Below are 21,088 nucleotides of genomic sequence, written 5' to 3'. Positions count from 1 at the left end.
AATAAAACGAAATGATGATGATTATGATTCTAAATAATGATGACGACGCTTGAAATGGGACTAACCTAAGTCTACCCTCAAATACACTCGCTCGCTTAGAGCTTCGCTGTCAGAGGGTTATCACGGCGTGGAACTTGCAGATTTTTTTTTTGTTGTTTTTTTTTTTGGTGCACAGAAAAACTATCCCTAACTATATACAGCTCCGCCGTAAAAATTGGGGTTAGAGCTGGAATCGAAGCCAGGCATTCTGCGTGGCAGCTAAGCATTCTATCACAGAGCCGCGCCAGTATTTCTACGGGTGGTCGGTACAACTTAACACCTGATATTAATTTGACGAGCAGTTCACGTAAATAATGTATAGACCCCATTCGGGTTGTACCTTAAGCATTTTAAGTAGCAGGCAGGAAGCTTAATACATTTTTTACCTTATACATTGTTTACCGTGTAACGGCAGGACTCTTTTTTGACGTCAAACAGAACCAATGCTACACCTGTACTAATAGGTATTTATGCTCTCTTCGCCTTGGGCCCGCCGGGCTGGTCTACTGGTTATGGTGCTCGACTGCTGACCCGAAGGGCGCGGAATCGAATCCCGGCCGCGGCGGCCATATCTAGATGGAGGCAAAATGCCTGAGGCCAGTGTGCTTAGATTTAGGTCATGTTGAAGACCCCAGGTGGTCAAAATTTCCGGAGCCCCCCCCCCCCACCCCTACTACTGCGCCTCTCATAATCATATCGTGATTTTGGGATGTAAAACACCGATAATTATTATTACGATATCAATTATATAGACACTCCCGGTCGGTTGTTGCCGTCGGCGTCGCCGTCATGTTTCGTATAAATTATATTTTCACCTTGGCTTGGGTCTTAAACAGTTACATCCCACTGAGCATAGTTGCGTGACCGTGGTCGTACGCGTCCTCTTTTATCGTTCGCGGCCCACTCATCACCGTCTCTGTCTTGTTTGTGGGCGCCATGCCTTTTGCAGGAATGCCACAAGGTTTACAGACGTGGCTCGACACCGACGATTGTGTATGTCGGTAACGGTGGGTGCGCTTTCGCCGAGGTTGGTAACACTGACGCGGCAAGCTTCGAGACTGCGGAGACACTGGAACACAAGGTGAAGAGAGCTGCTCGCAAGTATTACCCGCCTTCAAAGGGACCGTGATGTGATAACTTGGTGTTCTTAATCTGTTAAAAAAACATGAGTGATCCCTCCGTCAGAGGAATCGGTATAACACGAAAGTGAAACGTGTCTTCACAGAAGTAGTTTATTCTTTATTTTGCATTGATGTATGAGAGCTTACACAATGTCTATTGGTGTATGGCGGCTATAGCACCGTTTCATGGGGACATACACACGTTGACGCCTGGTGACCAGAGTGTAAGAACGAAATGTTTTTCGTTTCGCTTTTAGTTTCGTTCCAGAGGAAAAAGTTCCATTCCGTTTCTGTTCCGGAACGAAAAAAAAATGTTCCGTTCCGTTTCTGTTCCGGAACGAAAAAAAAATTGTGTAGCGGTTCGTAACAGCTTTTACTTGTATGCAAAATTTGAGATTAAAGTAACGATAAAAAAAGCATTTAACTTTTTTCAGAAGTTAATTACCAGCACTTAGAGAAGGCTAACTGCTTTGCGTCACTGGAGCAGACCTGGGCGCCGCCGCCACCGCCTGTTCTTGCTCACGCCGTTCGCGCCGCCGCCGAAATCCCAAGAGTAATCAAGCCGCCGCCGCCGCCGCCGCCGCCGCGCCATAATTGCGGCGCGCCGCCGTTAGGTATTTCTTCTAACCCGAACGGGGAATCTGGGCATAAAATACATCACTTCGACGAGGGAACTCTTCTCCATGTGGGTCCATGTCCATTTCTGAAATGGACTGTCCCTTTCAGCCACCGCTGATTGGCGGGAGCTCGGCGAACAGCGCGCCCCCTGTTTCCGGTTCTTGTTGTACAGTGTCATCTTGACATCACTAACGCTTCTAGTGCATTCTGATGTCACGAATTTTTCACAACTCTCGACACAAATGAGAGGGACCAATGCAACTCCCAGAGATTCGCTTGTGGGGGCACATTTCGGAGGCCGCGCATGAACTGTGATTGTGTTAGCCATCGAATTAGGTCTAATGCTGCCGCCAGTCTAACGCACCTTTGAAGGTCGGTACGCACTCCCTGCATCCTTCTGGGACACATTCATATGCAAGTTCAGACTTGACAAGTTCCTGTTTCTGTACATTTCGTCCACTCTCGCCTTACACTGGGAATGTGCTGGCGGGTTCGGTGCGTCGACGTTGTTAAGAGCGAGGTGACATCACGGCTCACCGCTTTTTCGAGTAACTGAATGCGCTCTGCCGAAATGGACTGTGGACATCTCCTTTTGATGAACGCATCGAGAATAGCTCCCCAGAAGTTGTAGTATCTTTTTCTTCTCCTGAAATATTACGAGTATTGCCTGACCTCAACGCTGCCGCGTCTTCCAGCCCTAAAGGGCGACGACCCAACTCTCTGGGCAGCATATTCTTGGAGTCTTGGACCTAATACACTGTGCATGAATAAATAAAATAGATAAGTAATATATGTCGATGCGCTAGTACAGTTTTTTCCTTACTCGAGCAAATCAATAAATAAATATACAAGCAAAGACAATGAAAAACTTAGAATATAGCTGAGCTAGTTGGTAAGCATGCCTGTTAAAAAGACAGGACGTGCAAACACGGACAGAAGAGAAAGGTCAAGAGAGTGAACAGCTATCTCTCACAAAGACCATCACGCGTAGCTGATTGATAGGTATCGCCTCTTGCGTGGGAAAAACGAGCGCATTATTCTCTCTTGATGTTTCTCGTCTTTTTGGTGCATTTCGTGACGCCAGAACGGTGATTCACGTGACGTTATTAAGGTACATACTATCGACTGGTTCATTCACGAGAAATAACAGTTATGAATTGCCTCCCACCCTCTTTCGCTATGCAGTCGCCCACTTGTTCTTGCTTCTCTCGCATGACTATCGTGCGCGATTAACTGATTTAGCTCCATTTTGTGCGTTTGCGACTGCGCATGCAGAGATAACAGAGTGCAGCCGACAAGCGCGAAATCCTGATAGGTTCAACACTTGTGCTGACATTGTACGCGTGCTTTATGAAGAAAAAAGTGGCGTGGAGATATCCTCTATAAGAAGAGTAGTAAAGGCGAGAACGAAACCAATGGAAAAGACGCCGGATTATTTGCTTATTCCAGCGAACGAACTCTTTACAGCGGAGACGATGCAGCTTTCCAGGAACAAGGCCAGCCCACTTCCATGGTTTTTGTGTATATTTTATTGCGATAGCAATTACATGCATACTCTGGACAGCTAGGTTTTCACCGTCGCCGTCATATTCCGCATAAAGTCCAAATCGATAACATCGCTTCGCGCATCGTATCTTCTACCCGCGAGTAAAAGCTCGCGAGCCCTGGCGAGGAACACGGCTAAAGCTGAGAGGAAACAAGCTGGCCATCTCCGTCGCACGGAGGGCGCATGCGATATCAACCCGCGTGCGAGGCCTGCCGTCGATTGCTCCTCAAGCAGAAAGGAAACACCCCGCTCCTCTTTCGCTGGGCGAAGGAGCATGAAGGGACGCCGGGCAAGGGACTGCGTAGACCCCCGTAGAGGGACCACCGCACGTGGACCTCCGCGGGGGCCGGATTGACAGGTTCACCGCCTACTTCCTGGGCATGAGCATATCAGTTTTCGTGCCTTCTTTCTTTTCCGCCGTTGTGCGCTTTTGCAGTTGTTAGTCGGCGTTTGTGGTGTCTTGACTTCCTCCTTGTGTCTGTGTTTGCACGACCAGTCTTTTAGAATGAATATTTACCAACTAGCTCAGCTCTCTGTTATTTTATCCTTCACAATGTAAATATCTCTTCATATCGCTTATTGCAAAACCGGCTTGTCTCCACCTCAACATATTGATGACGTCCTATCATGAAGCGTTAGCATGCTGGTGCTGCTTCCGGCATGTTTACACCTCCCGAAAAGCATTCCGCGTGGACGTGTCATTGTACACGATGACGCCGCGGTCTCTATAAGTTTCACCTTTTCCCGACTGCCGATGGTGCCGGTGTGATTCAACAAATGCCGTACCGAATTCAACGTACCATATAACACCCAATGGTTCTTACAGAGCACGCCACCTGTTTCTTTTGTATTCGCAGATGATGAACGCCATCAGTTACCTTGCTCAAATCACGAAGGGCCAGCACATGATGGGATGGTTGGTCTACAATGTGACCGGTGGACTGGCACCCCAACAGTGCAACGGCTCGATGCACCGGTTGATGAAGATACGCGAAATTATGGACATGCTTTGAATCGCACGTGTGGCTCCGGTCGTTGGCGGACTGCAAGCCTTGGTGCACTTTCGCGGCAATCCGCTTCCTCTCTTTTTATCTAAAACTTCGTTGCATACGATGAACGTTACGGTTGTGGCTGAAACATGGAAAAGGCTAATGCATCATTAGGTCTCAAACCCAATATCATTCGATGAAGGATACACCCAGTGAACTCACATGAAATACCGAGGAAACCGCTGGTGTGAATTCGTCTTGCACTTAACGTAAGTTACAGTCACTGACCAAGTCAAAAAAAGTTCCTGACGTTTACGAGCCTGTACAGGTTCATTGTTCACAATGCAGCGTACGTAGCGCCGTTGTCCAGTTATGTACGAAGTATATGACGCAATGAAGGGCCATAAATTTGGGGCATAATTCCCTTCGTCTTGTTAACGGTATCGGGTGTCGTCTGTATCAGCGGAGATTCGAGTAGGAGTCTCGTTGGCCCGTTTCTTTCTTTAGCTATGATTGTGGTATTCTCCCAAGCGATGAAGTGGCAACCCTTGTGCACATGCTCCGCAAGTGCGGTGGACACATGGCGATGATTCTGAACATATCGTTTGTGCTCTTTCGGTCGTGTGAAGTTTCCTGTTTCACCAATGTAGCCAAAATTTCAGTCCTTGTAGGGATCTTATAAATTAGCCCTGGGAACTTATCGTTTTGTAATCGAATTCGTCTTTTGGTCTTCCCGGGGCATCTGCACTAAATGCGGCGATCACTTTCGTATATGTACTTAATGTAGTTTTTGCCGCTGGGAGCTCCGCTGAACTATTAGGAGCGACCTTGGTGAACTTGGCATGGCCGGAAATGAAGTCAAGAAGTACACGTTGCTGGGCTAGTCGGTTCATGTCTAAGTACAAGCCACAAAGTATGGCTGTTTCTTGCGCGAGGAAATAACGAGGGAAGGGGCTCCCCTGGACCCCTTCCCTCGTTATTTCCTCGCGCAAGAAACAGCCATACTTTGTGGCTTGTACTTATCATCATCATCATCAGCCTGTCTACGCCCACTGCAGGGCAAAGGCCTCTCCCATGTTGCGCCAATCAACCCGGTCCTGTGCTTTCTGCTGCCACGTTATACCTCCAAACTTCTTAATCTCATCTACCCACCCAATTTTCTGTCTCCCCCTCACGCGTTTGCCATCTCTTGGAATCCAGTCAGTTACCCTTAATGACCACCGGTTATCCTGCCGACGTGCTACGTGCCCGGCCCATATCCATTTCTTCTTCTTGATTTCAATTATGATGTCCTTAACCCCCGTTTGTTCCCTGACCCACTCTGCTCTCTTCCTGTCTCTTAAGGTTACACCTATCATTTTCCTTTCCATCGCTCGCTGCGTCGTCCTCAATTTAAGTTGAACCCTCTTGGTAAGTCTCCAGGTTTCTGCTCCGTAGGTAAGTACCGGTAAGATGCAGCTGTTATATACCTTCCTCTTGAGGGATAGTGGTAAATTACCATTCATGATTTGATAATGCTTGCCGAATGAGCCCCATCCCATCCTTATTCTTCTAGTTATTTCACTTTCATGGTTTGGCTCCGCGGTTACTACCTGTCCTAAGTAGACGTACTCCTTTACAACTTCCAGTGTCTCGCCACCTATCGCAAATCGCTGTTCTCTGCCAAGATTGTTCCACATTACTTTAGTTTTATGCATATTAATTTTCAGACCTACTCTTCTACTTTCCGTATCCAGTTCAGTAATCATGAGCTGTAATTCGTCTCCCGCGTTACTCATCAATGCAATGTCATCAGCGAATCGCTGGTTACTGAGATACTCTCCATTAACTCTTATCCCTAATTCTTCCCAATCTAGGGCCCTGAAAACCTCCTGTAAACACGCGGTGAATAACATTGGAGAGATCGTGTCTCCCTGCCGTACGCCCTTCTTTATTGGGATTCTCTCGCTTTCTTTATGGAGCACTATAGTGGCTGTGGATCCGCTGTAGATTTCTTGCATTATGTTTATATAGGCTTCGTCGATGCCCTGATTCCGCAGTGCCTGCATGACTGCTGATGTCTCCACCGAATCAAATGCCTTCTCGTAATCTATGAACGCTATGTATAGAGGCTGGTTGTATTCCGCGCATTTCTCTATCACCTGATTGATAGTATGAATATGGTCTATTGTTGAGAAGCCTGTACGAAATCCTGCCTGGTCCCTTGGTTGATTGAACTCTAATGTCGTATTAATTCTGTTAGCAATTACTTTTGTAAATAGCTTGTAGACAACGGACAGTAAGCTTATGGGCATGGGCGTCCGGAGGGGGGTGCAAGGGGGGGCAGCTGCCCCTCCCTGGAATTCCGGATAATATTTTTCGATACGGTAGCAATGAGCTGCACAGCTTGATTAGCACACTCAGGTCTCGGCCTTCTCTATTTCCAACCAATTTCGCATGTTGCACACTACTGAATAATCTTGCAGGTGATGTCACGGCAGTGAAAGCTGTCAGTGCTGGATATCCCCCCCCCCTCCTTTGCACCCCCCTGCAATAGGTTCTGCGGACGCCCTTGCTTATGGGCCTGTAATTTTTCAGGTCCTTGACGTCCCCTTTCTTATGGATCAAGATGATGTTGGCATTCTTCCAAGATTCTGGTATCCTCCCCGTCGAGAGACACTTCGTGTACAGGGTGGCCAGTTTTTCTAACATAATCTCTCCACCGTCTTTCAACAGGTCTGATGTTACCTGATCCTCACCAGCTGCTTTGCCTCTTTGCATTCCCTTTAGGGCTTTCTTTACTTCTCCTGTCAATACTGGTGGGATGTCAGATTCCTCTGCGCTATTACTGCTTCTTACGTTATCATCCTGACTGTCTCGGCTGCTGTACAGATCTTTGTAGAACTCTTCCGCTACCTCAACTATTCTATCCATATTGTTTGTGACCTTGCCTTCCTGGTCCCTTAATGCATACATCTGATTTTTGCCTATGCACAGTTTTGTCTTCATAGCTTTGAGGCTTCTTCCGTTCTTTAGAGCATGCTCAATTCTCTCCATATTATACTTTCTTATGTCGCCTACTTTACGTCTATTGATTAGCTTCGAAAGCTCCGCCAGCTCTATTTTGTCTGTTGCACTTGAGGCTTTCATAGCTTGACGTTTCTTAATTAGGTTTTTCGTCTCTTGGGATAGCTTACCAGTGTCATGTCTAACGACTGTACCCCCGACTTCCACTGCACACTCCTTAATGATACTAGTCAGATTATCATTTATTGCGTCAACGCTAAGGTCGGTTTCCTCGGTTAAAGCCGCGTACCTATTCTGAAGTGAAACTCTGAATTCCTGTATTTTCCCTCTCAGAGCTAGTTCATTAATCGGCTTCTTGCGTATCAGTTTCTGCCGTTCCTTCCTCACGTCTAGTTGAGTTCTAGATCTTACCATTCTATGGCCACTGCATCGGATCTTGTTAACTACTTCCACATCCTGTACAATGCCCTGGTGGCCGCACATTATGAAGTCTATTTCATTTTTAGTTTCGCCATTAGGACTCCTCCACGTCCACTTACGAGTAGCCCGTTTTCTGTAGAAGGTATTCAAGATGCGTAAATTATTGCGTTCTGCAAACTCTACTAGTAACTCCCCTCTGGCGTTTCTAGAGCCGATGCCATATTCCCCAACTCCAGGATCTCCAGCCTGCTTCTTGCCTACCTTTGCATTAAAGTCGCCCATGACTACAGTATACTGTGTCTTTACCTTACTCATTGCTGATTCTACGTCTTCGTAGAAGCGTTCAACCAGTTGATCATCATGGCTGGATGTAGGCGCGTAGGCCTGTACCACCTTCATCTTGTACCTCTTATTAAACTTAATTACGATACATATCACCCTCTCATTAATGCTATAGTATTCCTCTACATTACCAGCTATATTTTTATGAATAAGGAATCCCACCCCTAGTTCTCTTCTGTCAGCTAAGCCACGATAGCATAGGACGTGTACATTCTTCAGCACTGTATATGCCTCCTGTGGCCTCCTAACCTCTCTGAGCCCTATTACATCCCATTTAACACCCTCTAATTCCTCGAATAGTACAGCTAGACTCGCCTCACTAGATAAAGTTCTAGCGTTATACGTAGCCAAGTTCAGATTCCAATGGCGGCCTGTCCGGACCCAGAGATTCTTAGCACCCTCTGCTGCGTCGCAGGTCTGACCGCCGCCTTGGTCAGTTGCTTCGCAGCCACTGGGGACTGAGGGCCGAGGGTTAATTGGTGTATTCATGTGGGAGGTAGTGGCCAAGTACTACACCAGGGTGGCCAATCCTGCTCTGGTGAGGGAGTGCATTGCTGGCTGTGGTCGCCAGTGAGGCTGCACCCCAGGCCTTTTTACACAATTCCATCATCACGCGGATTTTTTTTTTAATCCGGTTGGGAATTGTCCGGCACCGGGATTCGAACCACGGACCTTTTGCATGCGAAGCTGATGCTCTACCACTACGCCATCGCTGCAATTGTACTTAGACATGGCCGGAAACAAAGTTCAGCTGCAGGGTGCCCCGGTACGACAATGGTTGGACGTACTTGAAGTCGAATGGGTGGGTAGGTATGATGGCAACGCATCGAATGGCTTCAGGTGGCCTCAAACGAAAAATTCACATCGGAGCTAGCTGCTGCTAAATTTTTGTTGGGCTGCGTACAAGTGCACGCTGTGTATACCAACGCCTACTGTGACATTATGTATATAAATATCTCTAACATTTAGATTAGGGCTTGTTTTTTATTTTTCTCTCTGCCGTAAAAAAGCTGACGGTTTTGTTTGATTTTTGACGAGTTTTTGTAGGGTTCGCCCATTTCGAGAACCAAAACTAAACGCCGCAAGTTGAAGACGACGTGAACAGCGCAAAATTAAGCTCGGTATTCGTCAAATGCTACAGATTGGTAGCTATTGATATCGACCCTTCTTGTAGTCTAAAACCTAAGTCATTCTGTTAAAGTAAAGGAGTAGCGACAAAAATATAGTAACCGCACAAAGATGCTTAAATGAAATGTTTCAAGAGAAGTACTTCTCAATGGCCAAACGTCGCCGTTCGTGAAACCTCACCATTGATTAGTATTGAAGAAAATAAAGGCTTGAAACTTTTTTGTCGCCACCTTTTTTGGCTAAATCATTTAAGCGTCCCGCGCAGTGGCATCACGGCGCTATGGTCACGAGGTGCTGTGGCATTGGCGGAAAATATAGCAGGACTAAGAATCGTCATTCTGACATGAAAGCGCGAACAACTATGATCCGACAGATTGTTCTGTGCGATCAAACTTTTGGTGCGTTAAGAGACCACGTACTTGATCACAAGCGTTGGGAAGGAGGTGGGGGAGGGAAGGAGGCTCTGCCTCCTCCCCCCCCCCCCCCCAAAAAAAAAACGTAGTTTGTTCACCGGATAGAGCTAAACAACGCGTGGTTCCACGCGTTGTTTAGCTACACGCGGTGGAAAAACGGTTATATTTTGCATATCGATTATGACAGCAATTAACGGAGACATCAGTCCCTCACTGTATATTCCATCTTCTTCTTCCTCTCTTAGTCGCCGTAGTTGGCAGCGATGTCTCATAAAAAACGGACCCTGGGGGTTGATACAATGTCGGGTGTTCAGATCCTAAACGATTCTCGTGGGCGTCAACATGCCCTAATGGCTTAAGGATCCCGTAAACGGCGCCCCGGTGCTGGCTTAGTCATCATCATCGTGCTCCTGGGCACTGATTCTTGACCGATCTTGCTCAGCGTGTACGTGCCTTAACGTGGTTCATCGTCATCGCCTACTTCTGCAGCTTCCATTTGCGCTGCAGACGGAGATGGTTGCTGAGCGAACATCGGACCCTTTCCGGAGGAAGAACGGACACATACTGCTCCAAGTGTTATGTTTTTCTTCAGGTTTATCTCGCTGGTTCTTTGCAGTTACCACGAACGGCGCTCTTCGGTCTCTGCTGGGCGGCTGGTCGCCCCACTGAGTCGGTGCCTCTGAATGATTTGCTCCGGAACGGCGTAGTACAGATGCTGGGGCCACTCAGATGGGTGGGTCTGGAACCTCCCAAGGGGAGCTGCGAATCCTATCGGCGGTAAGGTATCGGCGGTAAGGTGTTTTGTTTCCTCAAGACTTGCATTCTTCGTGTGAGCCACCTTATCTTCAGCATCCCTGATTAGCCGCCTTTACATGGAGGCGACTGGTGGCGCGCTTTGTTCCAGTCATGATCTGCTACCGTATGCATGTGCAACGTCAGCAAGCTCTCCTACGCTTTCTTGCACATGAATCGTGTGCTTATCTTAGCTGCAGCTAGCGGCTGGCCCGAAACCTCGAGCTCATTCCAACAATCACGTAATCGCGAAAGCAACTGCACTTCTCAATGCTGTACACTTCAAATTATATAGACATTGATCTAGCCCGGAACTTTGCGACGTGTTTGCCTGTGCTGTCAACCTTTGTGCCGCGAGTACCAGTCACAGCATTTCGCTGCCAGCGATCAATCAGTTACAAGGAGCACCTTAGTACGGGGCGTCGAAATTTGGTGAGTATTGCCATTATGCTTTGAGAAACAACGGATTTGCAAATTCAGTTTTTTTCTTCGTGAGTGTGTCTTTGCCTGTTTCAATCACATCGTATCGCCTACATCCGCTTATCGTCAATCTTTCTGCGTCATTATGCACGTTTCGCAGCGTGCCAACGTGCTTGGCACGCACGGAAACGTGCTCTATTTGTGAACCGATGTTATATACGCACTGCGTGTTCCAGGCTTCCTTATACCGCTCGTTGAAAAGTGAAAGCTTGTTAACTTTGTGCCTGTCTTACGAAATGGTCGTAATATGTTAATGCTTAACTTAAATCTTCGAGTATATGCTCTACTGGAGCAACCTTTTAACCGAAACTGATTCATTTGCACGTAAAAACAACGTATTTCTCTTTCACTCTCGTGCCAGGCGGGATTTTTAATACACGTAAGTACGAAAAATCTCGCCCTGCTTTTCTCTGAAGCCTAACGTCAATTAACTACATCGAAGTCTTGCGAAACAAGGTTTTGGTTCTTATCTACATTTTTCTTCTTTTTTTTGAACTCGGTAGAAAAGAAGTCAACAGCTGTTTTGAAGTGATGTGTGCTGACCGACCCTTCTTTCGCGTTCATTTTGTGGTCCTTCACTTCTCCGCTTCCACGTGTGTACGTCCATGCGTGCGTACGTGTGTATGTGCGTGTGTGTGCTTGTTTTCTGTAGAGTTTACATGGAGAAGTTATTGACGCAGGCGTACCTTGCGCACTCGTCGGCAATGATTACACGCTAAAAAAAAAGAGTACGTCTGACTCCTTTCGGGGAGTCTTGACTTGCCACATATATGACTCCCTTTAAAGAGGCACGTCAATTCTCGTTGCAGATCATTATGCGCTCTTCGAAGAGTCGTGTGACCCACAAGAGAGTTCACGTGCCTCTTTGAAGAGAGTCAGCTCTCTTTGCAGATCAACATACTCTCTTCGGAGAGTCGTGTGACCCACAAGAAAGTTCACGTGCCTCTTTAAACAGAGTCGTATACGTGGCAAGTCAAGACTCTCCGAAAGTAGTCACACATACTCTTTTTTTTTCTTAGACTGTACTTGGGTTTGTTTAAAGTGAGGTAGCAATTGAAAGAGCGAATAACGTGTGTTCTTCGTTAAAAACTGCTTGACAAGAAAAACCTTCTTTAGTGTGCAGAATGCTGGAAGAAAAGAGACAACAAGAGACCACACTGCCCTCTGTCCCGTCATGTCCTCTCTTTTCTTCAGGAACTCTGCGCACTAAAAAAGGTTTTCGTTTTCAAGTTTGTTGTATCAACCAGCCAGAACAACCACATTGTTACCTTCTTCGTGATAAGTTTGACATGGTATGTTTTTTTTTTGTGATAAAGTATGTTCTTCGTTATAAGTTCGACTCGAGACAGTTGTACTTAGCTGTAGCTGATACGCAAAGTCGCATAGCCATAGCCGCATAGCCGCATAGATACGCACAGCCAGAGCAGGTGGCCTGGAATCCTTTACACCGTTTAGTGAACGTGTCGGAAGCAGTGAAGCGTACAGGTGGTTCACGCACAATCCACCGTCCACCTTGTCCATAAGGTCAGATTAGAATGCTGGTTCGGTTTAAACTCTTCTCTCTCTCTTTTTTTTTGCGCTCGTTTTCAATGAAACCAGGTCGAAGGACGACGTCAACGTCTGTGAACCCTCTGCCAACCGCCACAAAGACAACGCTCGGTCCTCTATTTCCCAACAGTAAGCGTTATTAAAAAAAACTGTTCATTGACTGTCTTCACATTAGAGGCTATACGCTTTCGATAAATGAGTTGTGTGACCGCAACGTCTATCCCCTTCTCTCGCGTCCCGCCTTACCGCGCAGACTTTCAGGCATTTTATTTCTTTATGCAAACTTGTGCTGTCCTCACTTTTCTCGTGTGTCCGTGTTTGCACTCCCCGTCTTTTCACATGACTCTATTCGTCGACGTATCTTATCGAGAAAAAAAAAACTGGCTTCTTCGTAAATCGTATATTTCAGTCGAAGAAGTCGAGGTTTTGACAGAAGCCCGTCTGGTGGGCAAGTAACATCCCAAAAATTACCAGAGGGGCGCCGACCATGAAAACAAGAGTACGAAAAAGAGGTTTCGGCTCCCCTGACGGGAGCCTTGCTCCCAATTAAAAGAACGTCAGGCCTGCGTGAAAAGCGTGCCATAGTCACAGCGAAAGGTGGAGGAGCGTCATTTCTAGAGCCCGTTATAAACTCTCTTGTGGATACTAATACAAGTACTTTAGCAACGTACCCACTACGCCAGAAATCTTTTTTTTTTTCAAGTTGGGAAGCACCCACCACGACATTATTAGTCATTCTGCGGAGAAGCGAGGTACCATCTGTAAGGCATTACGTGCACTTTGTTGATGCGACGGTTGATGACGATGAAGAATTATGGCTGAGCGCTTTGCAATAGCTTGGAAGCTTTAAACGACCCACTAGTTACGTAATTCACATTGTGTGACGCCCTGTCGTTATTTGACTTCTCCCGTTACGCTTTATAACATACGTTAACGTGAGAAAGAGAGAGAGAGAGAGAGGGAATTAACTTTATTGAGACACTGCGGAAATGGATCATGGGAGCGTTATGGGCTTCCTGCGCAACCAACAGAGGTGCACCTACGAGGAACCCACTACGCTCTAAATCATCATAATTTTCGTATAGTAGGGAAGCAACCACAATGCAATTTTTCGTCATTCTGCGGAGAACCGTCGTACTCGCCAAACACCTGTAAGGCAATTATGTCCACTTTGTCGATGCTGTGGCTGATGACGTTGAAGAATTATGGCAGAGCTCTTTGTAATGGGTTGGAAGCATTTAACAACTCATTCGTTGCGCAATTCGCGTTGTGTGACGCCTGGTTGTTATTTTACTGCAGTTTCAAGCACCGGCGTGGCTCTGAGGGAGAATACTGGGCTCCCACGCTGAGGGCCCAGGTTCTAACCTCGTCCCTGCCTGGATATTTTTTCTTATTTCGTTTTTTTTTCTTATTTCGTGCGATAGTGGTTACGGACACCGGCGGAGGCAACTGCGGCGGACAACTACGGCGCCAAAAACGGCCCTTGTTGTGATGTCATAACAGATTTCGCTGTAACAGGGACATTTGAAGAGATGATTATGAAGGGTTTAAGATGTGACGTAAGCAGCGGGTGTAGATATGAAGAAGGGTTCTGTCATTTCGTTTCAGTGCATTATCGGTCGTTTGAATCGGAATGGATTCTGAGTGGGGTCTTGAAGGCAGATTTTTCTTTTTCCAAAATTATGGCGTTATCCCAATCGATTTGATGGCCTACGTTTTCTGCGTGATCTGCCAATGCATTTGAAGACACTTTTTTTCTTGTTGGCGTCATTGACGTGCTGTTTTACCCTCTATTCGAAATTTCCTGCTTCGCCGATATGTACGCATTCGCGGTCTTTACATGGAATACTGTAAACGTGGCCAGGAAGCTTTTCTTTAGGGAGCTTGTCTTTCACATTTACCAGCTGATGACGTAATTTCTGCGTAAGAATGTGAGCTGCTTGGACGTCGTAATGGCGTAGAACGCTCACACCAGGCACGTACGGTATAGCGACTCGTTTTCTTGGGAGCACATGGTCAGGTCTTGGCGTCTGCGAAGCAGCTGGCGTTCCATCGAATTCAAAAATGACTTCGGGTAGCCACATGCCGAGAGATCTCCGTGCGCTTGCTGTATGTCAGCAGCACTCCTTCTTGGAGATGTGCAGGTGCGATTGGCTCCGGCGACAAGGGAGGCAAGCACCGATGTATTCTGGTTTGTCGGGTGCACTGAATCATAATGCAGATACTAGGTGCCGGTATGTGTGCTCTTTCTGCACACAGAAGACGTCAGACTGCACTGGTCACGTTTGACGAGGACGTCCAGGAATGGTATACCTCACCATCTCTCTCTCTACATCGGCTGTAAATTGAATAGGTGCTTCAATACTATTTAAATGGGGCAGAAATGAAGGAATTTTGTTCTCGTTGAATTATACAGAACGCGTCGCCACGTAACCTAGGAAGACCTTGGGCGGTGTGTTGAAAGAGGCGAGTGCACGATTATAAATCAATTCCATCGTTAAATTTGAAGCGGTTACTGAAATAGATGCCCCCATCGGTGTCTCGTGCACTTGCCTGCAGAAGACGCATTCAATTCAAGCATGAAGTAAGTTTTCTCCAGGCAAAATAGAAGAAGCCTTTTCGAGTCAGGGACGTCGATAGGTGTCATTTCCAGCAGCGCAGGGTCGTCTTCAAGAGGGGCGGTGCACATTTCCGTGGCGAGTCGAATAGGGACGTTTGTGAAAGGCGGCACGACGTCGAATAAGACAAGTGCATCCTGATCACAGGAAGCAAAATGGCGAACATTCTTTATGAAGTCCTCAGAATGGCGAACGTGAGTGGCACTACCAACAAGGGGGGATAGAATCTTATGAGGGTATTTGTAAAGTTTTTGAAGTGTACGGAAACGACTTTTTTCGTACTCTTGTTTTCGTGGTCGGTGTCGCTCTTTTAATTTTTTTTATATATCTGAGTTGACATCAAGGAACTCTAACGTCGATAGAAGGGCCCAAGGGCACTTCTATGGCGCTAACACTCCCATGTTTAAATGCACAAGTATACCCGGACGACCGCCGCCGTAGCTCAATTGGTAGAGCATCGGGAGCTTTAATCGAAGGTTGCGGGTTCGGTCCCTGACGGCGGCATGTTGTCTTTTCGTCCACTTTAATTTCTTCCCATTTACATCACGATTACTACAAATAACTTCCCCCGTACTTTCTTCGCCTTGATTATCTGTTGGTTGTCTATCAAAGAAAACGAGCCCTTAAACTCGCCTTACGGACGTATAGTTACTTTTCACCCCAGTGACCGTGACCCTAATGAACGTCACCCTTACGTCCGTCAGATTACTTCCAACCCTACGGATGTAACCGTTATGCACTTAGAGTTGCCTACGTGCATTAGGGTTATCTCTCGGTATTAGGGTTATCTCGGCAAGGCCGTAGACGTACCTTAAGCACTTCCATTGACATCGTCATCGTAAAGCATCGCTGTGCCCATAGGAGGGCCTTATTTGATATTACGTATTGATGTATTACTAATTTAGGTACTATTTAGGTATCAGAGGCACCGCGTTTTATCACGTCACCCATGTATCGCGCTTTCCTAACGCCCAGTCTTGCTCCACGGAGCCGAGACCGCTTGCAAGCGAATTGACCTTAACCTCTTTAACAACTGCGTTACCGATTTTATTGCGATGGCAATTATACGTACACTCCAGGCACACTTTTGCCGTCGCCTTAATGTTCCGTTTAAAATCTAAATCGACAACATATCCCCGCGCGTCGAAGGCTCTGTGTGCGAGTGAAAGCGTGCGATGGCTGCCAACGATCGGTGCTCAACCAGAGGCGAAACGCGCCGGACGTCTTTCTTCAGCTAGGAGAAGGAGGGGGCTGCGTGGCTCCGGCAGAAAATGCGTACTTCGAACGACCGGGCATATTCGCCTGCGGTCGCGCGCAGCGTCTCCTTAGAGGCGATCTGCAGACAGCTCATACCTTTATACCTGTTGTTCTCTCGTTGCAAAAGTTCGCGCTGAAGCCATAGACAGCATGAGGGTCACTTCGCTCGCTGCAACTGCTGCATTTACTAAAGGAGTGGCCTGCTAGTCTTACATCGTGTAACATTGCAATTTGTTGCTATCGGCTTCATTCCTTCGGCATTGCGGCGAAAGTGACATTTTTTTCTTTGCACAGAGAATCCGCTCTTGGTGTGCCACATGATGTCCCCGTACTACGGTAAGGACGTCATCGAAAGAGCGAGACTCGCCGGGAGTGTCCTGCCCCATCCGGGTCTTTGCGACTACACAGTGCTCGACATTCCACACTCTTGGGACCAAACCTACGATCGTAAGTGCACCGTTTTACCACCCAACGCTTTTGGTGTGGAAACGATTGCGCAACGAGGTTTAGTCCCACTTTTGAAGACGCACACCTCGTAGCAACTTTATTCTAAACGCTGCAGCGAAGCTTCAAAGAGCTTGAACGCTTGAAGTTAACCTTGACATTGATGATGCTCGCATGTAGGTCTCGGAGCAAGGTCGACTAGGTGTAGTCTATGAGCATTGAGAAATCGGTCATATTAGTTCGCAATGGAGAAATAAATTACAAATGATGGATGTAACGAGACTTTGTAGATAGAGGAACCTCGTTATAGGGAAGTAGCATCGGCAGCATAAATTAGTTCGTAATATCCGGTATTCGTTGTAACAGTAGAGATAAGACTCACCTATAATAAACCAGCACTCTAGCTCACGCAAGAATCCTAGATACAAAAATACATTATTGTAGGCCTCAAACACACTATAAGCGAGGTAACCTTTGCCTGTCCCCTTGCACCATTTCAAACAATGTTGTCCCATTTCTGTTCTTCGGGTGGCGAATGCAGTCACGTGTTCTTTTTTTTTCTCCTGAATGGCCGACATTCCAGCAACGTTTTAGAACGATTAAGAACATCTGGTTGTGAACTGTCTTTCAATATTTATTTTAATTTTAGGGGTGAGGCACCTTAGGGTCTCGGCTTGTCGCCGTGCCGTGTCTTCGTCATGGTCCATCATAAACGGGCATGCGCCAAAAAAAATTTTTGGTAAATCCCGCTACTCGCCACCGGTCCACTAAAAGTGAAGAAGGCGGCAGTTAGCCTAAGAAATAGCCGACGACTTATCAGGATGTAATTGCACTAATCAACAGAAATTTGTTAAATTCCTTCTCAAAATTGGTTTCAAATGGCAAGTTTTCTCCTGTAAAGCATACTTCGTAGCATGTTGCGCTGTGTAACACGAAGACAACTTACGGCAAAATCGCTGCTAATGGGCAGTGAGAGACAGAAGAAGAAGAAGAAGAAGAAGAAGAAGAAGAAGCACCACCACCACCTTAGGGTAAGCTGCATTCCGACGCAGTTTTGTGACGACGTTAATGGAGCTAAAACACCCTTCCCTACATGCCCGGTTTCAGGCTTGGCACCACTAGTACGTCATCAAAGAAATCTCTCTCGAAACAATGTGGCGAATTACCTCGGTCAGGCCATTCTTTTTCTTCTTCTTCTTCTTGTTCTTTCAGTGCCAGTTAGCAGCTATTTTGCTGTGGGATACACCGGCTCGCACTGCATGCTTCGCCCCTCCCCAGGTTTCACGGTAGTGCAGCTGAAACACCCTTACCTACATGCTTCGCCCCTCACCAGTTTTCTTTTTTTTTTTTGTGCTCCATTTCGAGTTTCGATACTCGCGCTAACCGAATATTTGTTCATTACAACCCATACTACAGCGTCTCTAGCGTTTTCAGTTCGGTTATAAAAAGAACAAATGTCATTGAAATGAAGCGCGACCAACAAAACTTCCTATTTAATTCGCTGTAACCGACATTTCGCTATATCATTGTCTGCTATAACGAGGTTCATCTGCATCCGGAATGTTCTCTGTAAAGCGCGCAAAATGTATACGTATTAAAATTGTGACGATGGCATGTAACATGGGCTATCAGTTCAAGAGATGTGCTTTGACGGGATAGCATTCGCGAATGCGTAAGCGCCAGTAACACTTCGCACCTCACCATAAGGTACTTGGATAACGTTACTACGGCATCAGAAGCTACATGCGTCGTCGAGTAACCCGTTATGCTTTTCGCATTACAATGATAAATGCAAGCCGGTCAATTTTTGTTGTAATTTGTTTCTTTGCCTGGATACATTTCTTCAGCTAAGAAGTTAAGCCTCCGATATTCCGGTGGCTGGCGCGCATGTGTTTTGGAGGCCACGGTATAGAGGTTGCTATTGTCGGATGCAACTTTAGAAGTCTGCCGCATTTCCTCCTCAAAGGCGGATGCGTACATGTATGCACCAATAATCGCGCACTCCAGACTGAGGTCATAAGCCGGACGGCCGGTGGCCCTCTGACGTCATGAGCCGGACGGCCGGTCTTCGGAGTACATTCTCGCGCGTATAAGCGGGACTATTTCTTTAGTCGCGTAGGCGATCAGCTGCCGTGGTTCGGTCGTCAGGGCGGGGCCCCTTCGGACTTCTTAAAGGGGTCTTGACACCATTTTTCGAATGTTAGTTTACTCTGCCGTACAAATCTCCTGAATACAGAGACTGCTCTGAGCAGATGTGAAGCTCCGCAAATGCTGATAAGATATTTTATTTTGATATTAAAGACAATTTTCCCATCGCGCACCAACCGACATCGACACTAGTTCGACGTCAGGCTACATTACTAATTCTGGTGACCTCAAGCAGCAGTGTGGCTAGTTGTGATGACGTCACGTACCAAAGCTACCAAAATGGCCGCTTGTGCATCACCAACGGAGCTGCGGTGCGGCCGTGGAAACGTCACGATATCTTGCGCGAGCACGTGACGAGCTCATACCGTGTTGATACATCAGGGTACAGCAGGAACCGAAAGTAGCTTTTAAAAACATACTGGAATTACTTTTTAGGGTGCACTCACGCTCAGCAGTAAATTTTCTAGGCTCTTGAGGGCTTGGCCTTTTATTTGACGCAAGAAACGACAGCTGAAAATGTTCGTGTCGGTGCCCCTTTAAGCCGTATCCGACTATAATTTGTCTGCAACCACGACGAAAACCGCAGTACAGACATCGCTTTACTCCTGGCTTTCGCAGGGGCCGCGTACTCGTTTATAGAACGTCGAGGCAACCTCTCCAAGTACATGTTAAGCATCGACATGAACAACGACGTGCTGCTGTATCAAGATTCGGTGAACCAATTCATGCTTGGCAGCATTGCTCACGAGATGCGGCAAACGATACAGCTGCACGGCTTTGGACTCGTTGGCGAGGGGTATTGGCGAAACCCGTCATCGTACAGCCCCAGCGAGCTCAGAAGCAGCGCTGGTCAACTCAAACTCATATACAGGGTGAGTACTGACTCAACTTTGCAAGCTCAAGACTTCTTTGTATTGTGATGTGTATACACGTTAGCCGCTTTACCTTTCAATATTTGTCGCTTTTAAAAAAAGGAATTGGTGCAATGGCTGCAATCTAAGAAAATACAGTATGTGTTACTCTTTTCGGTGAGTCCTGACTCCCCACGCATATTACTCCTTTTAAGGAGTAACGCTAACTCCCTTTTGGGTCCCACGACTCTCCAGAGAGAGTATAATGATCTCTAAAGAAAGTTCACACGTCTCTTTACAGAGAGTCATATACGTGGCAAGTACGGACTCACGTCAAGGGACTCTTCTTTTTCTTATATTGTGCCCTATAGGGCATGACTCCCTGATGTATTCTTTACCTTCTAATGCATGGAGCAAGAAACAAAAAAAAAGCTGAAAAGAGGCCCCAACGTACCACAATGTATGCGAAAAGTGCGCAGGAAGTGACATCAAATTTAAAGCGACACAAAGGCAAATATTAGGTCAACGTGGAATTTTGAGACACTGTTCCAGAAGCCTCGTAGTGCCTGCTTAGGGCCAAAGGAATGCTTACTTTGACTGAAAGTCATGTTTTAGTCGTCCGCATACCGTTGGTACAATTCAAAGCACCCGCCTTTGAGAAAGACCTTGTGACGTAGCATTCGAAACGCCCTCCCTTCACTACGCGACAGCCGGCGGAGCGCAGCCCGGCGAAAATGAAACCTTTGGACCAACCGAGTTGTTCTCAAGGGTAACGTCAATAACTTCTTTCGTCCATGAATGAAAACTTAAATGCACAAGCTGCATTTTATTCCTTCTTGTAATGCACTAAAATATGCTTTTTTTATCATACGTTGTTTGCGTATTTGTGATTAATTGTACTGAGGACCTACTACGTCATCGAGGCTTGCTGCAGAATTGTCCTACTAGTGGAGCAAATCGCGTCCTACCATTTACCTTAGTTTCTCGATTACTAAAGCTCTGCAGTGTATAATGCTGACGTTTTAGACGTTTTCAAGCATTGAGCTTTCACTCTGACATAAAACGTCATTTGACCTAGTGTCGCTTAAAGGGTTGATAGAACTCTTTCGGGGCAAACAAAAAAGTAGAAGCCCCGAGGGATGCCCCCCCACGAAACCGCTGGTCGCTTCTCCGCAGATTTTATGCCTTGGAGTAAACATGGTGCAAACTGTGCGCTCTATAGACCAGATTTTTCTTAGCCTCGTAGCGCGAGTGTCAGCCGCGCCGCTACTCTCGACACCAGGCGCCGCCTGGTGGTGCAGACGACGGCGGGGGCTGCTGATGGCGGG

Source organism: Rhipicephalus sanguineus, chromosome 10 (genome assembly GCF_013339695.2).
Source record: "Rhipicephalus sanguineus isolate Rsan-2018 chromosome 10, BIME_Rsan_1.4, whole genome shotgun sequence".
NCBI classification, from domain to species: domain Eukaryota; kingdom Metazoa; phylum Arthropoda; class Arachnida; order Ixodida; family Ixodidae; genus Rhipicephalus; species Rhipicephalus sanguineus.
The sequence above is the reverse complement of the archived record's forward strand: the minus strand, read 5'-3'. Positions refer to the sequence as shown.